Below are 23678 nucleotides of genomic sequence, written 5' to 3'. Positions count from 1 at the left end.
CTAAATCTACTTAAAAAAATTCTGAGTAGCTAACAAATTCAATATTTCAGATATGCCTGTAAGAGTAAGCAGATCATCTTTTTTTCTGCTTGTAGTTTACTACTTTATTTAAGTAAAGGCTCAGAGTTATAGTTAAGTTTTTATGTGTTTATGACATATGATGGCTATTTAACAGTTTAGTAACAGTATTTCATTCACATGGATCTCAATCTACAAAGTAACCATTTTTTCAAAAGCAATTAGGCTAATTTGTCAAGTGCAATTATGAAGCACAAAAAAATGAACAAAAAGAGCAAGATTTTTCTATACCCAACTACAAAATTATAAACTAAACAATTTTTTAAAATTCTATAAGATGAGTTGGTTACAAATGCAAAGTATTTTTAAAATTTTTTTAATATTTTTTAAATCATCTCTACTCAATAATAATCTACAAGGAAGCCTCAACTAAACACAAGCATTAACTACATATGGCACTAGCAAATGTTCTAATTCAAGATACTCATAGGTCTCTTCTAACCCATTCTTATCTGCAAAACCAAATACCAAAAAATAAGAGACAGGTAGACTATCATACACAGGACACTAAGTGGATTCCAAACTTTCCCTCTAGATGCACCTGCTGTTTGTGTGCCAACAACATCCGCTCATTTTCTACCCCATAACTGATTGTAATTTTACAAACTTCATCTTTACATAACTAAAACCTTAGATGTACCACATTGTATCCAGTGGTTAATTGCCATTACAGAACAGCTTTATTTTAAGGTTCCTTCAGTATCACAGGATCAGACTTCGAGCTCTCTGGGACCATTTAATCTAACTTTTTCATTTTACTAAGGACATTAAGACTAACTTGCCCAAGGTAACATTAAACAGCATTCTGAATTTGAACCTAGGTCCTGCCTCCTGTTGCCAATATTTTAAAGCTATATCCCAGGGCCTTCTTAAAAGCATCTGTCCTAGTCGAGATGACAGAGGGAAAGAAAGGATTTTCCTGATTTCTCCCTTCTAAACAACTTTGAAATAAATAACACCTCAAAACAAATTATGGATCTGTAAAAACCAACAAAAAGGACAGAATAAAACGCTGCCCTAGTCAACTTAGAAGGACAAGAGATATGGTCTACAGCATCACTGGGGTGAGAGTAAAGCACAAGCAATAACCCCAGCAGTAAAGTAAGCCAGCATGTCTTGGGGTCAAGTGAATCATATATGTGCCTTTTGGAGCTTTCAGCCTGCTAGGGGGCTGGACAACTGGTTAGAAAAAGACTACAGGGGACACATTGGTAGCACTGGGCCCAGAACTCTTATATTGCCCATGCAGGGACGCAGGTAACAGGGAAATCTATAACCAAATCACCTAACCAGATAAATCTAACCAAAAATAAAAAATTATATAAAATTTTAGAAATTAGATATGACAAACACCTGGAGAAATCTGAATGGAAATAGAAAGGAATGTTAACTTTTTCTCAGCAGTACATGACATCTACACAAAAAATGACCCACATGGCTGGGCATAAAGACCTCCTAACCAAATGTAGAAAATCAAGAAATAATAATCCTTTTCAGACCATAATACAACAAAAATCACATTTAAAGGGCCATAGAAACAGATTAAAAATTTGAAATTAAATAGATGAATACAGCCAAAGCAGTAAAAAGGAGGAAATTTACATCAAATTTGGTCTCAAATGCTTTCTGTGTGAGTGGACAAATCCACTTAGCCTGTCTAGTATCAATTCTAAGATGGAGGGGTTTTTTGAAAAAGGAACCACAAAACAGATCAATAAAATGGTCATAATAAAAGAACAATTTTTAATCCCCAATTAAACACAAAATTGGAAAATATGATATCAAAGAAGAAAGTAATAAAAGTGAAAAGAAACCATTTTAAACTATTAAGTAAAACTAGGAGCTGGTTTTATGGGGGAAAAAAACAAATTGCTAGTAACAAAAACAAAAAGAGCAAATGTGTCACCAATGAAAAGGAAATTAGAGCAACTATTAGGCATAATTTTGCCCAATTATATGTCAATAAATCTGACAATCTAAGTGGAAGGGATGAAGACTTACAAAAATATAAATGGCCAAATTAACACAAGGGAAATAGCATACTTAAATAAATATATTCTAAAAAGAAATTGAGCTCCCTAAGAAAAAAATCACAAGTGGAAGATTCACAAGTGAATTACCAAATATTTACACAACAATTTCAATACTACAAAAACTATTTGGAAAAACAGGCAAATGAGTGTCGCCAAATTCCTTTGGTGCTAATGCTTAAACCATAAAGAACAAAATAACAAAGAAATTTATAGATCAGTATTCCTAAAAAACGATGCAAAAATGTTAAACAAAAACTAGTCAGTAGTAATTATAAGATTACAGAAATATTTCTCAAAGATGATGCATTATGAGATTCATAGCAGGAATGAAAAAAATTATTTCATAGAACTAGAGAATAGCAAAACTATCTTTAAGAATGGTAAGGGGGCAGCGGGGTAGCTCAGTGGATTGAGAGCCAGGCCTAGAGACAGGAGGTCCTAGGTTCAAATTTGACCTAAGACACTTTCCAGCTGTGTGACCCTGGGCAAGTCACTTGACCCCCATTGCCTAGCCCTTACTACTCTTATGCCTTGGAACACTGTTGATTCCAAGATGGAAGGTAAGGGTTTAAAAATAAAAATTTTTTTAAAGAATAAATGGTCAAAAACAAGGGAATCAATGGGGAAAAAAGTGAAGATAACCTAGAATTATCAAATTTCAAAGTGTTATTACAAAATGGTAATCATCAAAACAATCTGGTAGTGGTTTAAAAATAAGTGGTGTACCATGGCTTTTTATATATACTTATCCATTGGCTGATGAAATGAATCATGCTGGGTTCTGTGTCCTGGGCTGATTGGCTCAGTGTTTATAAGCCTGTGGAAAAGGTTTACAGGAGAGTGCGAAGGGTTTATAAAGCCTTAAAAAAATACGTAAATAATAAAATATATATAACCACTTCTTTGAGGATTTTCACCTATTGCAGGGGGTCTCTGGAAGGTAACTCCCACGATAGGTGAGGGATCACTGTACATAGTAGGCAATGACCATATATAATTAAGTCTGATAAATGCAAACATCCCAGCTTTTTGGAACAAGAACTCACTATTTCACAAAAACTACTAGGAAAATTGGAAAGCAGTTTATCAAAAACTAGGTCAAAAACATCTCACATCATATACCAAGATACAGTCAAAATGGGTATATGACAACGGCTGATACCATAAAGCAAATTAGGGGGGCATGAAATGATTCATCTATGGATAAGGGAAGAACTTTTGAGCAAACAAGATAGAGCATTAATGGATACATAATGGCCAAATTGGATTAGATTAAAATTTTGCACAAACAAAACCAGTACAGGAAAGATTAGAAAAAAATTAAAAACTGGGGCCGGGGAAGGGAAGAACTTCACAAGATTTTTTTCAGGCCTCATTTCTTATTATTTCTCAAAATATAGAGATCTGAGTAAATTTATGTCATCCTCTCCAAATGATGGTCAAAAGCATAAACAGTTTTCTGAGATCAAAGCTATCTGCAGTCATAAAATGCTCTAAATGACTACTGATTTAGAGGAATGCAATTTAAAACATCTGAAGGTACCATCTCACACATAGTAGATTAGCTAATATGACAATAAAGGAAAATGACAATGTTAGAAAGAATGTGGGAAAATTGAGACAGTAGCATTCATGGAGTTTTGAACTAGTCAAACTATTGTGAAGAGCTATTGGGAACTATGCCCAAAGGTCTATAAAAACCATCCATAATACTGACCCAGCAATATTACCACCATGTCAGAATCCCAAAGAAATTTAAATGGACTATGTGTATGTACGTACACACACACACACACACACACACACAAAACACCTTTTTGTAGTAGCAAAGAATTGGAAACTGACAGGATGCCCATCAAATGGGGAAATAGGGAACAAGTAAGCAGGGCACTTTCAGAAAAGCCTGGGAAAACTTCTATAAACTGATACAAGTGAAGGTCAGAACCAGGAGAACATTGTACATAATACTAGCAATACTATATGATGATCAACTGTAAATGACTCAGATATTTTCAGCAATAGAATAATTCTGAAGGACTTATGATGAAAAACGCTATCCATTACCAGAGAATGAGTCTGAATAAATATTAAAGATAATATTTTGTGGGGTTTTTTTGATATGTTTTCTTTTAAATGACTTCATATTATATATAGATATTATATAATCTATTATCAAATTGCTTGTCATTTCAGGAGGGAAAAAGGGAATTTGGAACTTCAAATTTTAAAGAAATGTTAAAAATTGTATATATAATTGGAAAAAAGTAAGACTTTTTCACTTTCACAATTTTTAAATTAAATGAAATAAAGATCTGAAAACTTTTACCAATTATGGTAAATTATATAACTTACAAACTTTACCAAGAATCCCAGTCCTGAGATTTGGGTAATCCAAACAACTAAAATAACTACCCATCAACCCAGACATCTTTATAAAGCTACATTGATAAACATAACTATAGTTGTGCTAAAATAATTTTATCTGCTTTGTGTGCAATTTTTCTACCATCTGTTATACTTCTGGAGTTTGGAAGAAAATCAATATAGTCTGAATTAAGTTAACAAACTGCAGGTCTCTAAATAATGCAAATGAAATATTAAAAGCAAACCAAGCCTCAAATTTACCAAGTTTATTAGCATTTTGAATTCTAGCAAACAGATGCTCATTTCACTGTACCTGAAAGATAAAACCATACCCAATTTTTTCAAATAAGGCAGTTCTGATGTTGACATCTTGTTTGTATCAATTTCCTTCAAATATCCTTGTCATTTCCCTTACAAGTTAATAAAAAGCAATATTCAAAAAGCAGCAGGTAAGTCACCTAAGGCTTTTCTTCATTATTTATTTTACATGCTGGTTGATAAAAAGCAGATATAGCAAGACATGAGCAGATTTTTTATTTATGAAGCAAATAAACAATTTAGTAACCAATTGGAGCAAAGGGGGCAGCTGGATAGCTCAGTGGATTGAGAGCCAGGCCTAGAGACAGGAGGTCCTAGGTTCAAATCTGTGACAAGGAAATCACTTTAAAAGACTGATATATATTAATTTAAGGTCGCCAAGGAATTCAGCTATGTAATTCCTAAATGAAAACTCAAGTCAGCCGTCAACCTTTTATAGAGTTTAATTACAAACAGGAGGAAGAAAGGAATTAGAGATAGAGAGAGAGGGAGAGAGAAAGGGGAGAGAAGGGAATAGGGCTTAATTACCCCTTCTGTTTAGGCTGGGCCAAAAGGCCCAAGCCCTTAGATAGCTGGGGCAAAGAAAGGAGATCAGTCCCTATTACTCACGTGACCAAAATGGAGAAACAGTCTCAGGGGCCTCCACCTCCAGGTTCCTTCAGAGCAGCACAACCTCTCAGAGCAAAAAAAACTCTCCAACCAACCACCCTCAGTCCTCAGACCCCTCTCTCTTTAAGCCAACCATCCAAGTTCCCTCCCCTCAGTTCTCACATCTACCAATCACTGTCCATGTCTTCCCTGTGCCAATGGTGGCTCTAGCTTAACCCAGGACCGCCCAGAGGTCTGTGGCTTTGCACATGTCTGTTGAAGGTCATATTTTCAAATAATTAAATCTTGATCCTTTGCTACAGCCCTTCCTAAATCCTGTTACCCTGAGTAGGGTAGAGGTTGGAATAATTAAATTTTGATCTATACTGCAGCCCTTCCTAAATCCTGTTAGGACTGAGTGGGGTGGAAATTGTATTTTCCAAGACCTGGTTCTGTCATTCCAAGTATCTCTATTGTATCAATTCTAAAATCAATCATGACTCAAAGAAATTCCTGTTCTATACTTAAGCATAGGTCAAAGCCCTTTCCATTGTTCAGCAAAAGGTTTCTGTCCTAAAGTAATCTTAAGAAGGGAGGAGGAGGAACCTCCCATGCCAATGGGGTTCACATTATCAATAGGGAATTTTTCAAGTATGAAATTTCCCAATGGTGAAATTTTCAACATTTATAAGTCTAATAAATTTTAAGGTTTACAAATCTGACCTCAGACACTTCCCAGCTGTGTGACCCTGAGCAAGTCACTTGACCCCATTGCCTAGCCCTTACTACTCTTCTGCCTTGGAGCCAATACACAGTATTGACTCCAAGATGGAAGGTAAGGGTTAAAAAAAAAGAATACTAGTGGAGCAAGTATTCAAAGTTTAGAACTAAGTTACCAAAATGTGCATATATTAAGTAATGCCACTAGGTATATGCCTTACAGAGATCATAAAAAAAATAAAAATAGCAGAACTTTGAACTAGAAACAAATGGTGTTAACTCATTTGGAAATGGTATAAAACAAAAAGTAGTGACTTGGTAGGATAACTGTGGGAGTGGAGTAGAGAAAGTGATGATGAAAAAAATAAATCAAAGAACTGAAATATTTTTAAAATGAGTCATAAGACAAATAAGCAGGATGAATGCCATATTTTAATTTTTAAAAGTTATATGTAAATAGCAATTCATTTTCACATACAATCCTCTTATGTATAGAAATGCTTGTGTTTATCGAGTTCATAATATGAAAGGAAATTTAACTTCAAAAGGAAAATAAATGTAAATATCCTCCCCTAATGTCCTAGGCTATTCGAACATAGGTTATATCCAGTTCTATGTTGTCAATAGATCAGTCTAACTTAGTGTATAGGGCTGCCTGTCAATTCTCAGAATGAGTTGTATGAGAAAAAAGCACCCATAGAGAAAGTCGCAGAGATCCTTTCTGTAGAGACATTTTTTTTGGACCATACCTATGGCTGGAATCCTCCTATACCCTACATACTACACCTTTCTTACCCATGCACATGGGCACCGGCTCTACAACTTGACTTCAAAGTTGCCTGGGACACTGAGGTTGAATGGCTTGCCCAGAATTATAGTCATGTGTCAGAGACAAAACAGTGTTCCCAACCTGAAGGCCAACTTATCTATTCACCACATCAAGATATCTTTCATTAAACATATAAATGTATATTGTGTATATTTAAAAAAACCTTTTTTTGCATTCTGCCAAAAGGCTTAAATACAAAAGCATGGGGGGGGGGGTGTTCTGAGTTGTCTTCCCCTTTACCAGGGTAAGCAAGTCTTAGAGTTATTTTAAACTTCACCTGAAAACAAACTACCCTTTTGGTCTTTAACCCTAACCTTCAGAGAAGCTTGTAACCAACAAGATGGACAAAAGGACTGGCATCAGCAGGCCAAGAATGTTGAGGTTAGAGAGAAGAGTAGGTCAACTAGAGAATCTTCCTACGGAATTCACCCAGCATTAAGTAGATGATCATCAGCCCTAGGAAAATGGGTAGAGAATTCCAGCTGGCCAACTACCATGAAACTGCCATGACAATTTCATCCTATATTTTCCTGAAACTCAGACCTATTTATTCCTTTTGTTCTACTCCCTCCCTAAGAGGTAATATACTGTAACTATTTTTAAACCTGACATTCAAATAAATGCTATTATTTTAGGTATTTTTTTCTATATGCACAAATTAAAATCCAAATGGCCATCTGAATCTGGGCCAATTCTGTTTACTTAAAACTATCAGCAAGATGATAAAGAGGGAGGACACTGGGAAGAGAAGCAGAAGGTAAAAAGTACTGTTCTACTTTGGATTTTGTCAGTGAAAAGGGACTGAGGGGCTTGATTCACATTTTTAATGTGAATTTTTTTTGATGAGTATTAGAGAGAAATGGTGAATGTCATTAGGGTCAAATTCCCTCCAGTCATCTCAGCAACAAGTATCTCAGTCCAAGAAGTAAAGTGCAGGTATTTCCTCCTCTGGGATGAGCTTTTTGAAACTATTCTTTCTCCCAGCTTCTACTCAAGCAGGAATAACTCAGCTTGCTTGGCTCACTAGTGCCAGTAGATAGAGACTGAACTGAATACCTGCCTGAAATGCATATGTTTTATTAGCTTATAGGATCAATGGGAGCAAAGATTTTACAAATTTAACAAAGCAAAAGTCCAGAGGTCAACTAGCATTCCCAAGGTCAAAGGGTAGGAAGTAACAGATTTCAACTTGCTTCTTCACAATATAACACATTTCCACAAACCATTCTAGATACTTTATCAAAAGAGGAAAAAAATTTCAGTTAGATTCTAGATCAGTGATGGTGAACCTATGGCATGGGTGCAGAGCACTCACTATGGGCCTGTGGCCTTCCTCCCTACCACATCAAAGTTGGTTACTAGAAAGGCAGAGGGACTAGGGAGCTGCTCCCCTCCCCCTCTCCCACCACACAGGACATTTTTTCACATTATCTGCCCCTCTGCAGCCCAATGGGAACAAAGAAGGGCAGCTCACAGGCAGCAGACCTGAAGGGGAGCAGAGTGCTCAGGTCACTCCTCTCCAGCAGCTCTTTACACTCACAGAGGACATTCCTTACTTCACCAGCCCCTCTGCCTGGTAGCCCAAAGGGAACACTTGAGCACTTTCTTCCACTGTGTGGGGTGGTTAGGGGGGGTGGGGAGGAGAGAAGGGCCAGCACTCCCATCTCTTAAAGATTCACCTAGTTAACTCAGAATTGCAAGGAAGGATTATCTTGTTTAGATTCTAAATACATTTTTATATATGTCATACTATTTACCACAAATTCCTTGAATTCATAATGACATTCATCTCTGCAATCTAAATTACTTCTTCAATCCATAAGCATTTTAAGTTACCTACTAGGTATCAAGCCCTGCAATCAGACACTGAGAGCAGACAATAGGAATACAAAGAAGTCAAGACAGCCCCTATAATATAGTATAATATAAATAGAGGAATAAAACATTCACAAATAACAGGATCCATATAAAATAAACTTGTTTTAAAGTGATAGACTGAAGAGAAAATACAGAGCAACAAGTAGGGAACCAAGATACCAGGAAAGGCTATGATGATAACTTTCAAGGGCACTGGTCAGAGGTTGTGGTTTTTTTTTTGGTCTGAAATGTCTATCACCTAGTACTCTAGAACACTAACTTCCTACATTAAGAAAACCCCAAAAAAAATCTTTATATCTGCTTAAAAAGTCAGGAAGCAGACTCTCATCTACCATAAAAAAGCAATATTCAGTCATTATGCTAGCATGCCACTACTGCAATGTTTTATAGACTCAAAAATCTTTCAAAAACATGTATTTAAAAAATGCTCCAAATCAGTTTTGACTAGAGAAATGCAAATTAAAAGAACTGAGATACCACTTGATACCTATGAAATTGGCTAATATGACTAAAAAACAAAATGTTGGGGGAGGTGATGATTGGGACACATACACTATTTGGTGGAACTATGAACTGATACCACCATTCTAGAGAGCAATGGAACCATGCCCAAAGGCCCATATAAAACCATGGATACCATTTGACCTACCAATATCGTATCCCACAAAGACTTGAAAACTGAGGACATATCTATCAATTATTAAGTCATCTTCTTATCAGGTACTGATAGAAGGCATTTGGCATACAAATAGAAGTGAATGAACATATTGTGATATATAAATATAATAGAATACTATTGTGCCATAAGAAATGAACAGGATGAATTCAGAAAGACTTCTAGGAACTGATGCAAAGTAAAGTGAGCAGAACCAGGAGAATAGTATATATGGTAACAGAAACATAACACAACAATCAACTGTGAAATTTAAACTATTATCAGTAAAACAAGGTCTCAAGGAATATGATAAAAATGATGACAAAATGATATGTTAACCAAACAAAGTCAAAGGAATAACTGTTGGATTCTGGTTGAGGATCAAACCATGCCATATTTCACTTTTTTCCCTTCGTGAGGATTTTTTCCTATTGTACATGTGATACATGTCTTCTGTCAAGGCATGGAGAACATGGAAATATTGAGAACATGGGAAAATTACATAAAACACCAGTATAACCTACAACAACAGACTACTTGCTATGTTGAAAGGAGGGAAGGGAGGGTAACTGAATCACAAAACACCAGAAAACAATTTGTTAAATACTTTCTATGTGAGTGTAATTGCAAAAGCAAAGTTAAAAAGAAAAAAAAAAGCAAATGATTGCCAAAAGGAAAAGAGAAAAAAATTTTTCACTTGGTCTCCAGAACTTCATATTTTTCCATCCCTCTATGGTAGACTACCTGGAGCATTACTATGGAAATTTCCCATAGCTCTTCAAGAGCAAAGTTCTGGTAATGATTCCAGAGGCCCGAGTTACACCAAATAATGGCAAATGACCTTTAGTCTCAAGTGACAAAAAGCTAAGCCCTTACTTAGCACCCTCTCTTCCCAACTTTCTGTACTTTTGTAAAGGAGGAACTTGCTCAGACACTCAAACAGCTCAAAAAAGACCTCTAATAGGTTTTCTCCAAAACATGAATTTGAAATGAGATTCTCTATTTTTGTGATTACCCTCTTACCATTAATACAGTTTTTAAAAAAATCACTTAACATAGGTTATTACTTTAAAAGGACTAGAAGGAAAATGGTAAAGTCTATTAAGGTAAAAGTAATAAAGGAAATGAACTTTGGCTGAAAAAAGGACCTGTGCTCAAAACTATTCCAAATGCCTGTTAATTTTACAGTATTTTGTTGTCTAGAAATAAAATACCAGTCTTTGTGGTTCATAAATTTAGAATGAGAGGGACCTTAGATAATATCTAGTACAAGCCTCTCATTTTACAAGTGAGGAAACTGAGGCCCAGAGAGTTTGTGAAGCAACTTGACCAGACACAAAGATGATTAATGCTGATTATCTAAATTCCAAAACCATTGCTCTTTCCACAATAGCATGCAGCCTGTCATAATCAAAACTCTAAATTCTTAAAATGTTTTTGAGGCAAACAGGGTTGTGACTTGCCCAGGATCACACATCTGTTAAGTGTCCAAGATCAAATGTGAACTCGGAGTTTTCTTGACTCTAGGGCCCAGCACTCTATACAGTACCACCCACTTGCCCAATTCAGAAATAGGTATTGACAATCTTAATAAAATTCAAAAAATATATATGCATCCCTCTTTGCAAAAGTCACCAATTTCCTAATCCTTTTAAGATTATTAAAACCACCACATAGCCCCTACCACTCTTCTGCCTTGGAACCAATACACAGTATTAATTTCAAGACCAAAGTTAAGGGTCTAAAAAAAAAAAACAACCACTGCAAAAGGTACATTACACCAATTTTAAGTGAATTACCTTAATTTAAGAGCTAATTAAAAGTAGACAGATGACTCAGTTGAAATTTTACAGTAGCAATGGGAAAGGAAAACTAAAAGTGACTGATCTGGAGGCCCTTAAAATTCCCCAGGGTACCTAAATTAATTAGCCCAAAGGCTCTATGATGCTTGACTCATACCAACTAATTCAGTTTTCAAATATTAATTTACTACCTTTGCCCAGGCTTCCCCTTGTACAATGGTCAAGTCTGACTGATTTCAACCCAAGCTGAGTACAAATTGCCTTATTATAAATTAAATGTTATAAAAATAGAAAATATCATATTTAGAAAAGTCACAAGGTACCTAAAAAATAAAAAACTTTCAAATGTTATAGTTTAACAAAACTTTTGCTAAATTTATGGTTGGACTGAGAGAAAGAAGAAAAGGAGAGAAAAGAGAGCTCTAGCTTCCTCTGAGCCAGGTAGGAAATTCAAAGTCCCCAGTCAGGGGAAAGGAGTCTCAAAGACCATGAAAAAGGAAGTAGCCTTTACACTCACCACAGTCAGTTCAATCAGCAGATTCTTTATGAGCCTTTCAACTCCAGTAGAACTGCTTCTTATAGGAGGTTCCACTCCAAGTGCGAGTCTTCACTCCAAGTGTCTCTCCACTTTTAAAGACCTTTTTCTCTTGTGTCACTTCCCCTAAATTTTTAGGTCTCCCAAATCACAGCCCCCATTCCTCTCCAGGACTGCCCACTCTTTCACACGAGTCAGACCTCCCACTCAAAGTATCAAATGGGTGGTCATACCTTTTTGTGGTTAAAAATTCAGAATGGGAAGATCTCCATATTCAACTTTAAGTACTTTAAGTAACACACAACTGTGCTTACATTTTGGGGGATTAAAATCTAAAAATTCAGGGGATTACAATTTAATCTTCATAATACCTTCTCTCATTGTTACAATCAGGGGAGAGCCAAATCCAATCTTCACAGTTTGTAGATAGAATGTATACTTCAGGAACTTGGGGATTGGGGAGGGAGGGGCAGCTGGGTAGCTCAGTGGATTGAGTTAGGTCCAGAGCCAATAAGTTCAAATCTGGTCTCAGTCACTTCCCAGCTGTGAGACCCTGGACAAGTCATTTAACCCCCACTGGGCCTAGCCCTTACCATTCTTCTGCCTTAGTACCATTGGTTCTAAGACAGACGGTATGGGTTTAAAAAAATAAAAGAATTTGGGGATTCAAATTTAAAATTGATAGGAAAGACTAGGTAGATTATGGACACTTTATTTAATTTAGAAGTCAGAATGAGTCTCCTTACCACTCACTATTCTGATGCTTCAAGTCATTTGAAATACTTAAAACACTTAGGGCATTTGTGGTTTTTTAAACTCAGCATTTAACAAGTAATTGAAACAAAGTTGTTTTTTTTTTAAAGCTTGCTACATATTTACATATGCAGTTTAAAGAACTGTAACTGCCCTGAAATTAGGTCCTACATTTTAAAAAGTATTCCAAATAGCAGGTTACTTTCCCTACACTCCCACTAGAAATCACTGTTGTATATGCCTGAAATGCAACCTTTCCCAATTAAAATAGACACGACTTTCCTTTCAGAAGAGGTAGGGAATACTGTTGCACACTGTCATACAATCATGGTTAACTGGTTTTGCTTAACTTTGTTACAAGAGTTCACATAGGAACGAATGGAGGGGAGAGATTATAGACAGAAATAATGGTCATGTAAGAGTAACATCAACCTTGTTTATGGTCAAGTTTTTTTTTTAAATCCTGGGAGAGAAACTTTTATCTCCCTCACTTCATTAGGGAGTTAGAAGATTGGATGTAAAATATATAGATTAAAAATGTTGGCAGATGGGTAAACATATTGCTTTATTTTGCTGAACTGCTTCCTCCTCCCCTTTTTTAAAAACTCTATAAGGGGATGGCTCATTGGGCAAGAAGAGAAGGTTATGGTACCTCCAAAACAAATGTAGTAAGAAAGCAATTCATCAATAAAAATGAAGAAATATTTAAGTGCCTCTGAGTCAAACAACATTTCAAAACCCAGGCCACCAGTTGTGAATTGATCCAATCCTTCTGGAGGGCAATTTGGAACTATGCCCAAAGGGTGCTAAAAGACTGTCTGCCCTTTGATCCAGCCACAGCACTGCTGGGCTTGTACCCCAAAGAGATAATAAGGAAAAAGATTTCTACAAGAATATTCATAGCTGCGCTCTTTGTGGTGGCAAAAAATTGGAAAATGAGGAGATACCCTTCAATTGGGAAATGGCTGAACAAATTGGTAAATGTTGGTGACGGAATACTATTGTGCTCAAAGAAATAATAAACTAGAAGAATTCCATGTGAACTGGAACAACCTCCAGGAATTGATGCAGCAGAGTGAAGGGAGCAGAACCAGAACATTGTATACAGAGACTGATACACTGGTACAATCGAATGTAATGAACTTCTCTATTAGTAGTAATGCAATGATCCAGAACCATTTGGAGGTATTTATGAGAAAGAACACTATCCAATTCAGAGGAAGAACTGTGAGAGTAGAAACACAAAACTGCTTGATCACATGGGTCGATGGGGATATGATTTGGGGATGTAGACTCTAAATGAACATCCTAATGCAAACACCAACAACATGGAAATAGGTTCTGATCAAGGACACCTGTGACACCCAGTGGAATTGTGTGTCCACTACCAGAAAGGTGGGGGGAAGGGAAGGAGGGAAAGAATGATTCTTGTATCCAAGGAATAATGTTCTAAATTGACTAAATAAAATTAAAAAAAAAAAAACAGGCCACCTAATCATTAATCACTATATTCCCTCCCACTTTATCCAATTCAACCACTGTAAGTTTCTAAGTAAAAAAAATTCCCCAATATCAATCTCAATCTATTTGGGAATAAAACTAAGTTTGAGCTTATCCTTCCCGATACTAAACCAATAAAAAAAAAAGCCACTAAAATCCAAATACCTAGTAGAAACAGATTATGACTCTGTAATTAACCTCTTTTAATAATGAGGTATGGTGTAGAAGAACAAAATTTCCAGTCAGAAGACCTGGGGTTTAAATTCCAGCTCCAATATTTAACTATTTGTGTTTTCATATACAAAAATCAAGAGGATCAGATAGACAAGATGTGTTTTCCAACTTTGATCCTATGGATACTCTTAAGTTTCCCAATCCCAAGTTTCAATATGCAAAATGGGCTTCCATTTTCCTCTCAAGGTCTTTGTCCTCTCTATTAAGGTATGAGTCTTCCCCTACGATCCCCATAAAGAGCTTTAAGGATTTATAATGGAAATTTATATATAAGCGATTTAACATGTTATTAGCAATATAACTCCACTTTAACTATAATTTCAGTCATAGATCCAAAGAGTTTAGTAAGATCCTTCCCTTTTCTGTCTCCATTTAATTAAAACTGAGGAAGAGAGGCAAAGTAACTTTCCAAGGCCAAATGGGTGCGTTGCAGATTCCAGGCAAACAAACCCAAGTCTCATGAATTTCCACTCCATCACCTGGTACCTTTTCAAGTTTATTTTTGCTTTTTTTATATCTCAGGAAAGAAACTGTTGTAAATCTATTCAATATTGATTGAACAGCAAGCAGATTTTTCTCTGAAAATCTGAGTTTCTTCTTTATCCGTGGAATGAATTAAGATTACTTTGCCAAAAATTAATTAGCAATATACTAAAATCCAAAACACTAAAAAAATTTAAGTATTTAGTATATATTTATAATATTTTGGCAACTGGAACATTAGCCACCTATAAACGATTTCATGTTCTACTATATCCTCACCTAAACTGAGGCTAGCATTTTATGTCCTAGGGAACAATTTTGTTACAAGATGAAAAAGACTGGGGCATCTAGGTGTTTCAGTGGGTAAAAAGCCAGACTTGGGAGATATCCTGGGTTCAAAATTGACCTCAGCTCTTCTTACCTGTGTGACCCTGAGCAAGCCATTTAACCCCAACTGCCTAGAGCCCTTAAGGCTCTTCTGCCTTGGAAGGGACCCTTAGTATTGATTCTAAGACAAGAAAGCAAAAAGATGAAAACCTAAAATCACCTTCCTCATTTTACAAATTTGTAAATAATGTGACAAGAAAAGACCATAACCATTGCTATACAGTAGTCTTGTGTCCTATGTCTCTTGACTGACCAAGTTATGGATTGACACAATTTACTATCATCTAGACCAGTGGTTCCTAGTTATGAATTTGTAGGAGTATTTGCAATTTGGTCCAAGCAGTAAATAGCTGTCCATCTTACAGATACATTTTTACTATGATAACAAGCACATGCATGTTTGAAGCATAGGTCTGTTTTTGCAGCAATTTGCAATCATAATCACAAACTAAATGGTTGCATTTAGTCAAACTGACTACTTCTAAACACAATGCATTCTTACATTTTCAACAAATCATTAAACTGTTTCCAAACTGCTACAAACATGGCTAATGTGGAAATTTGCTTTGCAAGTCTACACATACTTGTAACAGGTTCTTTTTCTTGCCTTCTCAATGTGTGAAAGAAGGGTAGCAAAGGAAATTATTTAGATCTGAAGGTTTGAATCTTAAACCTGCTAAAAACAAGGGTTTTCCATGAGTGCAAACCAAGTATCGGATGCATGTACACACTGTGTTCTATACAATAGTAATGGTCAGATGCATAGGCATACCTCATTTATATTCAGAGCACAAGACTAGTTCCTTTGTGTTAGTGTTAATTAGTCTGTAATTATTTGATCAAGATGTTACTTTGTATGACTATGCAAATAATAAGCCCCTTGAAAACTGGGCATGCATTCTACAAGACATCTTGAAACCATCACAAACTTTTTCAAGAAATAATCCATTTACTGCTTTGCATTGCAGTATTACAGCTGTTTTCTGATTATTATCCTTTGATGCTATCTGGACAGATTTTCAAATGAACTGGCTGGCAACACTTCTCATTATTCATTTAGTGGGGTTTCTATAAGCTTAGAAAGTCACACTGGAAAAGAGAGTCATTTCTTTTTTTTTTAAACCCTTACCTTCCATCTTGAAGTCAATACTGTGTATTGACTCCAAGGCAGAAAAGTGGTAAGGGCTAGGCAATGGGGGTCAAGTGACTTGCCCAGGGTCACACAGCTGGGAAGTGTCTGAGGCCAGATTTGAACCTAGGACCTCCCATCTCTAGGACTGGCTCTCAATCCACTGAGCTACCCAGTGGCCCCCATTAAGAGAGTCATCTTAATAAGGTAAGTTTTTATATAGATTGTTAAAAATGAACATACACAACTGAACATTTAACACGTCTTATTTAATACTGAATATGTCATTAGCTATTAGAAAAGTAAATATTTTATATCATGACTTATTTTCGTCAGGTTGATAAAAATAATTTCTCTGCAAAGGTTTGAAAATCCTACCAATTCTATCACATCTATATGAGCATTTTCACTTTTCTTATTTTCAATGAAAATATAGAAATACACTTGATGCAGAACCAGATTTAAGAATGTTTGGTGATGGGTCAAAAATGGCAAAATCATAAATAAAAGGTTCCAATATCAAAATTATGTTAACTTACAAATTTTAACTTTATAAGAGTCAGAACATGCAGGTCTTACTGAAGTACATCAATTCTTACAGAATGTCAGATAAAATATTCATCACTTTAAATTACTTTTATAATTTCATATTTGAAATTTTCCTAAGTAGAATTCATACATACATTCCTAAGTAGTTCATACATAAATCTTTTAGCTAGAACTTTTGAGGACAAATCTCTGCAGTTATTCTACGTAGTTAAAAGAATATTATGAGTTATATATTAAATTTCTCAGGGATTCATAACACATTTTATTCAAAGTTCATTGAATTAAAAGTTTGAAAAGGAGTGTAAAATGACCTATGCATTTTCTGGGAAGTCTGTACTTTTAACACACATTAATGTCCTCAAAAATTAAAAACAATGTATCTTAAAAGCATTAATGGCAATGAAATTCAAGGAGGTAATCGTTTGCTGCAGTATGGAATAACTGCAATTTACTCTTATGAGTTACATATTACCATTAAACTTTACTCAGGTTTCTAAATTGCAAATAGAGCATCAAGTACTAACATTGTGTTCCATGACCTGAAGTCTCCTTCAGCTTTAACATGTTTTAGATTAGACAGTCTCTAAGTTGTGATGGAAAAAACTTAAAAAAAAAAAGGATTATTTAAATTTAATGACTGAAATGATTCACCACAACACAGCATCAAGCACAGGCTATATAGCATCACTGCCACTAGATTTCAGTCTCCTTTTACCTACCCTTGCCATCTCCATTTCCTTTTTTCCTAACAGAAAGAGCTTGAAAGAGGGAATAAAACACCTATATTATAATTCAATAGAATTCTTAAAAGCCACAGACCTATATAAAGCTATTCAGCAATTTTTTAAATTCGTTTTTAAAAAGCAATCTTTTTGTTCTCCCTTTAGGGGCATAATCAATATAATTTTTAAGACCAGCTTCCCATTTTTCATATTCAAGGTGAAAATTGGCTTGTGAGTGATAAAAGTGTAACTATGTCCTGATTTTCCTAGTTTACGAATTTAACTTGAGACAGAAATTCACATAAAAACTAAAGCACATTAATCTCTATCTCCCAATATCTATAATTCTTCATTAGAACCAAACTTTTTTTCAAACAGCTCTTTAAGAAGTTTAGTGCAAGCAATTTAAAAAATTACAAATGCTAGCAATACTAAAGATTCAAAAGACCTGGGTTATGGTTCCAGCCATCATCTTTATCTAGAAAATTTAAGTTAACTGCACTGATTCTCCTGCCTACTTCACATGTTATGAGGATCAAATGAGCATTAAAGCTCTTTGTACATTATAACAAACTGCACCAGAATATAAAGTTTTCACATTTTCAAGTAAGTTGATTTAGGATGCAAAACAAAATGTCTAAAATAGTATCCTAAGATGTCAATTCTTCTCCCTTGCATTTCATTACTGTCTGTTGTAGTGTCCTACTTTTTCTGGTAATCAAAAATGTTAAGCAAGCCGCATTCTGCAAGCATAAAGAAGCAATATGCCATGGCAGAAATATTAAACTAAAACAATGAGGAGACAGTTCTGTCACTATCTGTTTGATCTCTCAGGCCCTCTTTTTTCCCTTTTTTTTTTTTGGATAGTACAAGACCTAGAATGAGAAAAATTCAGTTATCCCAAGTTCAACTGCCATTTCTGACCCTGAATCTATGACAAGGTCATGTCACAACTGAAGTTCAAGCACTGCTGTATAGAGAAACCACTACTATACCTTGAACTGCTAGGTCTATCTTAAAAAGACAAGCACTATCTTTTAATACCATTGGATATTATTGGGTGTTAATATACTTAAGTGAAAACACTATTTTGTTTTTATGGTTTGAGAAAATTCAGAAATTACCTGAGGACTCAAAAGGAGTCAACAAATTTTTCTCACCAGTTGATGGTTGACCAATAAAAGATAGCTTCAAACTTTCCTAACTAACAGAAACACTATTTCTGCAAAATAAAATTTTAGAGTCAAGACTTCTATTTCAACTGATGCCTTAAAAGCATTCCAAAATCGAGAAAATACATAATGAGACTAGTAATAAAAAAATTATGACATTTTAAAATAATTATTAAGTCTACTTAATGGTAAAATCTAAAGGGAAAGACCAGGAAGGCACTTTTATTAAGAATAATAGGAACCTTCTGATTTTGTCACAAATCTTAGAAATCCCACCACCTTAGATTCAGTTATCTTCATGCTAGAAAACAAATCTAACATTGGCAAATCTTTAAAATCCTTTGATGTGACAAAGGCTAAAATAACAAAAGGAAAAAAACCTGTAACACTGTGAAAGTTAGCCAAAAGGAGGTCAGAAAGACATATTGTCAAATCTCCTAGCATTCCCCAAGAGCTGCCATCCCAGAGTATGAGTTCAATATAGAACAAAGAAATCGCTACTTTTGACCTATTAAATCAAACTCCCAAATTTTAGTCTTTCAATAAAACTTAAACCTCCAGTTTTCTTAAATCTGTTGCTTATGCAAAATAGAATGTATCTCTTGATTGCAAAGTTGCTCTTTTCTCTTAAACCAAGGGAAATGCTTAAACAAAAAAATTCCTCAAAGACACAATTCACAATCACAGCAATGATTAAATTCTCTAACACCCTGTGTTATGTTGGGCATTCTCCCAGGTAAACAAAATTTATGTGATATACACAGAATATTTTAATCCAAAGACTTCTATGTTTCAGAAAGCTTGCCTACTGAATGTTATTGCTTAAAGATTGTATAAATTAAATTATTGGGGCAGCCAGGTTGCTCCATAGTGTGAGAGTCAGGTACAAAAAAATTAGGAGGTCAAGACCTGGCCTCAAAATACTTGTGACCCTAGGCAAGTCACTTAACCCCAATTGCCTATCACTCTTCTGCCTTGGAACCAATACTTTGTATTAATTCTAAGACAAAAGGTAAGAGGCTTTTAAATAAATAAATTCAGTTATTCTGGGGAGCAGATAGATGGCTCAGTGGATTGAGAGCCAGGCCCAGACAGAAGTCCTGGGTTCAAATTTGACTTCAGATACTTCCTAGCTGTGTGACCCTAGTTAAGTCACTTTAAATCCCACTACCTACCCTTACCACTCTGCTGGCTTGGGACCAGCACATTACTAATTTAAAATGGAAGGTAAAGATTTTTTTAATTCAGTTTTCCTGCAGATAAGCCACTTGCAGGATAACTGCAAGTTATTTCTAATAATATTCCAACATGTATAGAACACCAAGAGTAAATTAGGTAGTAGAGATGAAGATTTTTAAAAGATAAGATCCTAGCCCTCAAAAAACTTACAATGTAAGGAGCTGAGGATTAGGCATGTACACAAGTATAAACACACAAAGGAATGCTTTGTGTATTAACTCAGATCTAAGGCTAAGTATAAATTTATATCCTAATGTTGCAACTTCAAAGGAATTCCCCAATATACTGAATCTTTATGCTAAATCAATGTACTTAGCATAATGGAAACATAACCCTGATTAGTTCTATCTTTATTTTCAAAAGGTACTTCCTCTAAACCAGTTTCTTAAAATTGTCTTGGACTCCTTTTGGAACTCTGGAAAAGTCTATGGACACCTTCCCAAAATGTTTTTAAATGCATAAAATACACGGGATTACAAAGGAAATCAATAATAGTTATTAAAGCCATTACAATTAAAGCCATTACAATCAAGTTTCTAAACCTGTTTTAAGAACCTCTGCCCTTAAGAATTAGGTTAGCAAAAAAAGGATACAGTAGGGCAGCTATATACAAATACTGACTTTCTATAACAAAGATGTTAGTTTTATTTACTTGCATTATACTCAATTTGTTTTGAAAACCGCAGAATGACTTTAAATTCTTAAGACAAAAATGTACTATCAAATTTATATTTTAACAGTTCTTTCCAAATAGGACAGATCAAATCCAATTATAATTCATAAGGGGACCTCCAAAAAAAATCCTTTTAGCCCAAGAAATACTGTTTGACTAGGGAGACAAGTTATAAAATAAGCATAATTCAAGTTCAAGTCTCTACGACTCTTTTTTTTTAATTTGAAAAATGGGGAGTGTATTTGTGCTAGCTGAATTACTGGGTTATTTTCAAGGCGTTTTAAGAATTGTCCAATAATACTTTAATTTCAGTAGGGCAGGCTTCCACTTCTTGAAGGTGCTGGTTGAAACAGTCTAAAAAATCCTTTCCCCTTACCAGATTATTCATGGATTCTGAACTTAAGATTTGCATTCAAGAAGTTTTTTTTTTATTTGCTCACCAGCAAACTTTAACAAAGTATCTCCATAGCATATTTAGTTGAGCATAGGTTAAGATGAGGTTAATTTTTAAGTTGCTGAGTTATATACAAGGTTCCATGTTCTGAAATTCTCCCTCACACAATTTCTCTACCCACTTTCCTCCAGCTAAACAACTCTTTCCTTGCCAATTCCCAATTAAGTGCCAATATTGAAATCCATGAAAATATCTTCTATATTTTATCTGGTTCAAACCACTTTTTACACATGGGAAAACTTTAGTGAATAGAGGCCGGGGATGGTGTCCAGTCCACCCACCCAAAACAAAAAAAAAAGAATCTCTATCTTTGAAAATCGATGTCTAAGGAGTAAAATAAGGCCTTGTGGGAGAAATCTATAATGATCCTAATAGTTCTAAATGCAAAGGATCTGCCTGATCCAAGGCTCTTTCCGCTCTCCCACGCTAACTCTTGTCTCTGAAAACTAACGGACCCATGCTCTGCCCTAATTTGCTTTCTCCCCTCCCTTAGCAAAAATGAACTCTTCTCCCCAAAATCCCAGAAAAACCCTCTCCATAATGGCACTCTCCATATTTATTCCCAGGCAGCCTATCCTTCCAATCATTAAATGGTTGCAGAAGGCTTTCTTCTTGACGGCCACTCCCGCAGGGAGGCGCGGGCCGGAGGCCTCCCTCTCCGGCCGGGTATACTTTTTCCATTAGCACACGTGAGAGGAGGAAGTAAACTCCCGCGGTGTCGCCAGGCTCCGCAGGGAAGAGGCCACTTTCACCCCTCCGGAAGCGACTCCGCTCAGCACCCATCTTAAGACCCACGCTCATTGCGGAGGCCAGGGAAAAAGATCGCGGGGCAGGCGATCCCTAGAACCTCCAGGAAGAGAAAGCCAGCGGTCGGGCCGGGGGCCGCCCCCCACTTTCCCGCCCAAGATCAAAAAATCCCGGCATCCCATCCCACACTTATTCCGTAGACACCCCCCCCCTTCCCCAGATCCCCGGGCTCGAAGGAGCTAAGGTCGCTGAACAAGCAAGCGGCGCAGGTGCCTAAAAAGGCCGCATGGGTCCCGCAAAGGAGTAGCACGAGTCGCGAAGAGACGCGCACGCGGCGCTTAAGTAGAGCAGGCCTCTGGGTGGATGGGGGCGGGGGGGGGGCTCGCGCGCTCGCGGCCGTTGGAATGAAGGGAGGAAAAGGGGATGCGCCTCGCGGCGGCGCTCGCGCTGCTACTTCCTTATCGCGCTATTTCCCTCTTTTTCCTTTTCTTTTCCTTTTCCTTTCCTATCCTTTTCTTTTTTTCCTTTTTTTTTTTGCGGGTAGCAGCGAGGCTCCAAGCGAAAATTAGTTCACTCGTTCCTTTCTCGTTTGCCCTGTCTTCAGTGGCCCTCCCTCACTTACCTGCAGGGATGAGCGGGAGAGGAAGAGTCTTGACTCGGAAGAAGGCCGGGTGGCAAAACTCTCTCACGCAACGGCGTCCGCACACACGCGTGCTCAGCCGCCGGTACATATACCAGGGCTCAGCCTACCCTGTTGTTGCCGGGTCGTTCGAATCAATAGCCAATCTGGAGCACGCCCTCAATTCTTAACGAGTGTCAATTGGACATAACTCGAGGAAGGAGGTGCAGTTATTGATTGACATGAGAAGTAGCCTGTGACACTAGGAGGAGGTGGTTTTCCCTAGTAACAGATTGACACAGATAACAACCAGTAGCGGAGGAACAAAGCGGAAACGAAGGTGGGATGAGATTTGATCTACACTCTTCTTGGCCAATAGATTTATACACCTTCCCTTGTTAGGTGAAACGACTCCCCGGGGCGGAGACTGTTTTCCATGCAGGAGCGGTTGCTCCGCAATGTGGGACCCGTGTATATCGGCGTAGGAAACCCTGAACATCAAGGGGCGGGGACAAGGAGGCTCCATGGCTCCATTAGAACCAATTGAGGCTCGAGCAGCAGTTGATTGACACCGAAACGGGGGGGGCGAGGGGATTAGTGACAGGCTTCCTAGAATTCTGGAAAGCGACGTCGCTGAGGGCCTGGAGTTCGAGCTCATCCCAGGCCTGGGCTCTTCTGACAGAGGAAGAAGGCGGGACAGCCCCTCCAAGAGTAGAAAGGCCGCAGAGGGCTTTGGGGCAATGGCCAAGGAGCCAACTGCGTGGACTGGGTACTCAAGAACCCTAAGAGTACTCTCTTCCCTTCTGGGCCCCGACGCACCCTGACTCCAGCCCTATGGAACCCACCGGACTATCCTGGATTAACGCTGCGCTCCGCACCCCGCGCCGTCCCGTAAATTCATACGCAGGCACGCACATGCACGCGCATACACAAACGCACGAGCATCCACAAAAAATAAAAAAACCGCAAGTGACTAACCTTCCCCATTCCTTTGCGAATCAGCAATAACAATAGCATTCATTTAGCACTTTAAGATTTGCAAAGTGTCTTACCTGTATATCTCATTTGATCCTCACAACCTTATGAGGAACCCTGGACTATTTCCCTAACCAACTTAACCTATCACCCTCAACTTGCTAAAGTCTGTAAACTTGATCCATTAACTAAATGGATACTTTTCATATATAAAGCACAGAATTCCAAGAAAAGAGATAGGT

The 23678-nt window shown here is 36.9% G+C and overlaps 1 protein-coding gene across 2 annotated transcripts in view; it reads right to left on the bottom strand.

The window, feature by feature from the left end:
- Positions 1–22695, bottom strand: part of G3BP1 (G3BP stress granule assembly factor 1) — a 37124-nt gene extending 14429 nt beyond the window's left edge. The window contains exon 1 of one of the 2 annotated variants that reach the window (XM_007473913.3): positions 22465–22695. The gene's annotated coding sequence lies outside the window, so the exon portion shown is untranslated. The remainder of the gene's footprint in view (positions 1–22464) is intronic. The other variant, XM_001369493.5, reaches the window with a different exon arrangement.
- Between the last annotated feature and the right edge of the window lie 983 nt (positions 22696–23678).

This window comes from Monodelphis domestica, chromosome 1 (genome assembly GCF_027887165.1).
Source record: "Monodelphis domestica isolate mMonDom1 chromosome 1, mMonDom1.pri, whole genome shotgun sequence".
Taxonomy (NCBI): domain Eukaryota; kingdom Metazoa; phylum Chordata; class Mammalia; order Didelphimorphia; family Didelphidae; genus Monodelphis; species Monodelphis domestica.
The sequence above is the reverse complement of the archived record's forward strand: the minus strand, read 5'-3'. Positions and strand labels throughout refer to the sequence as shown.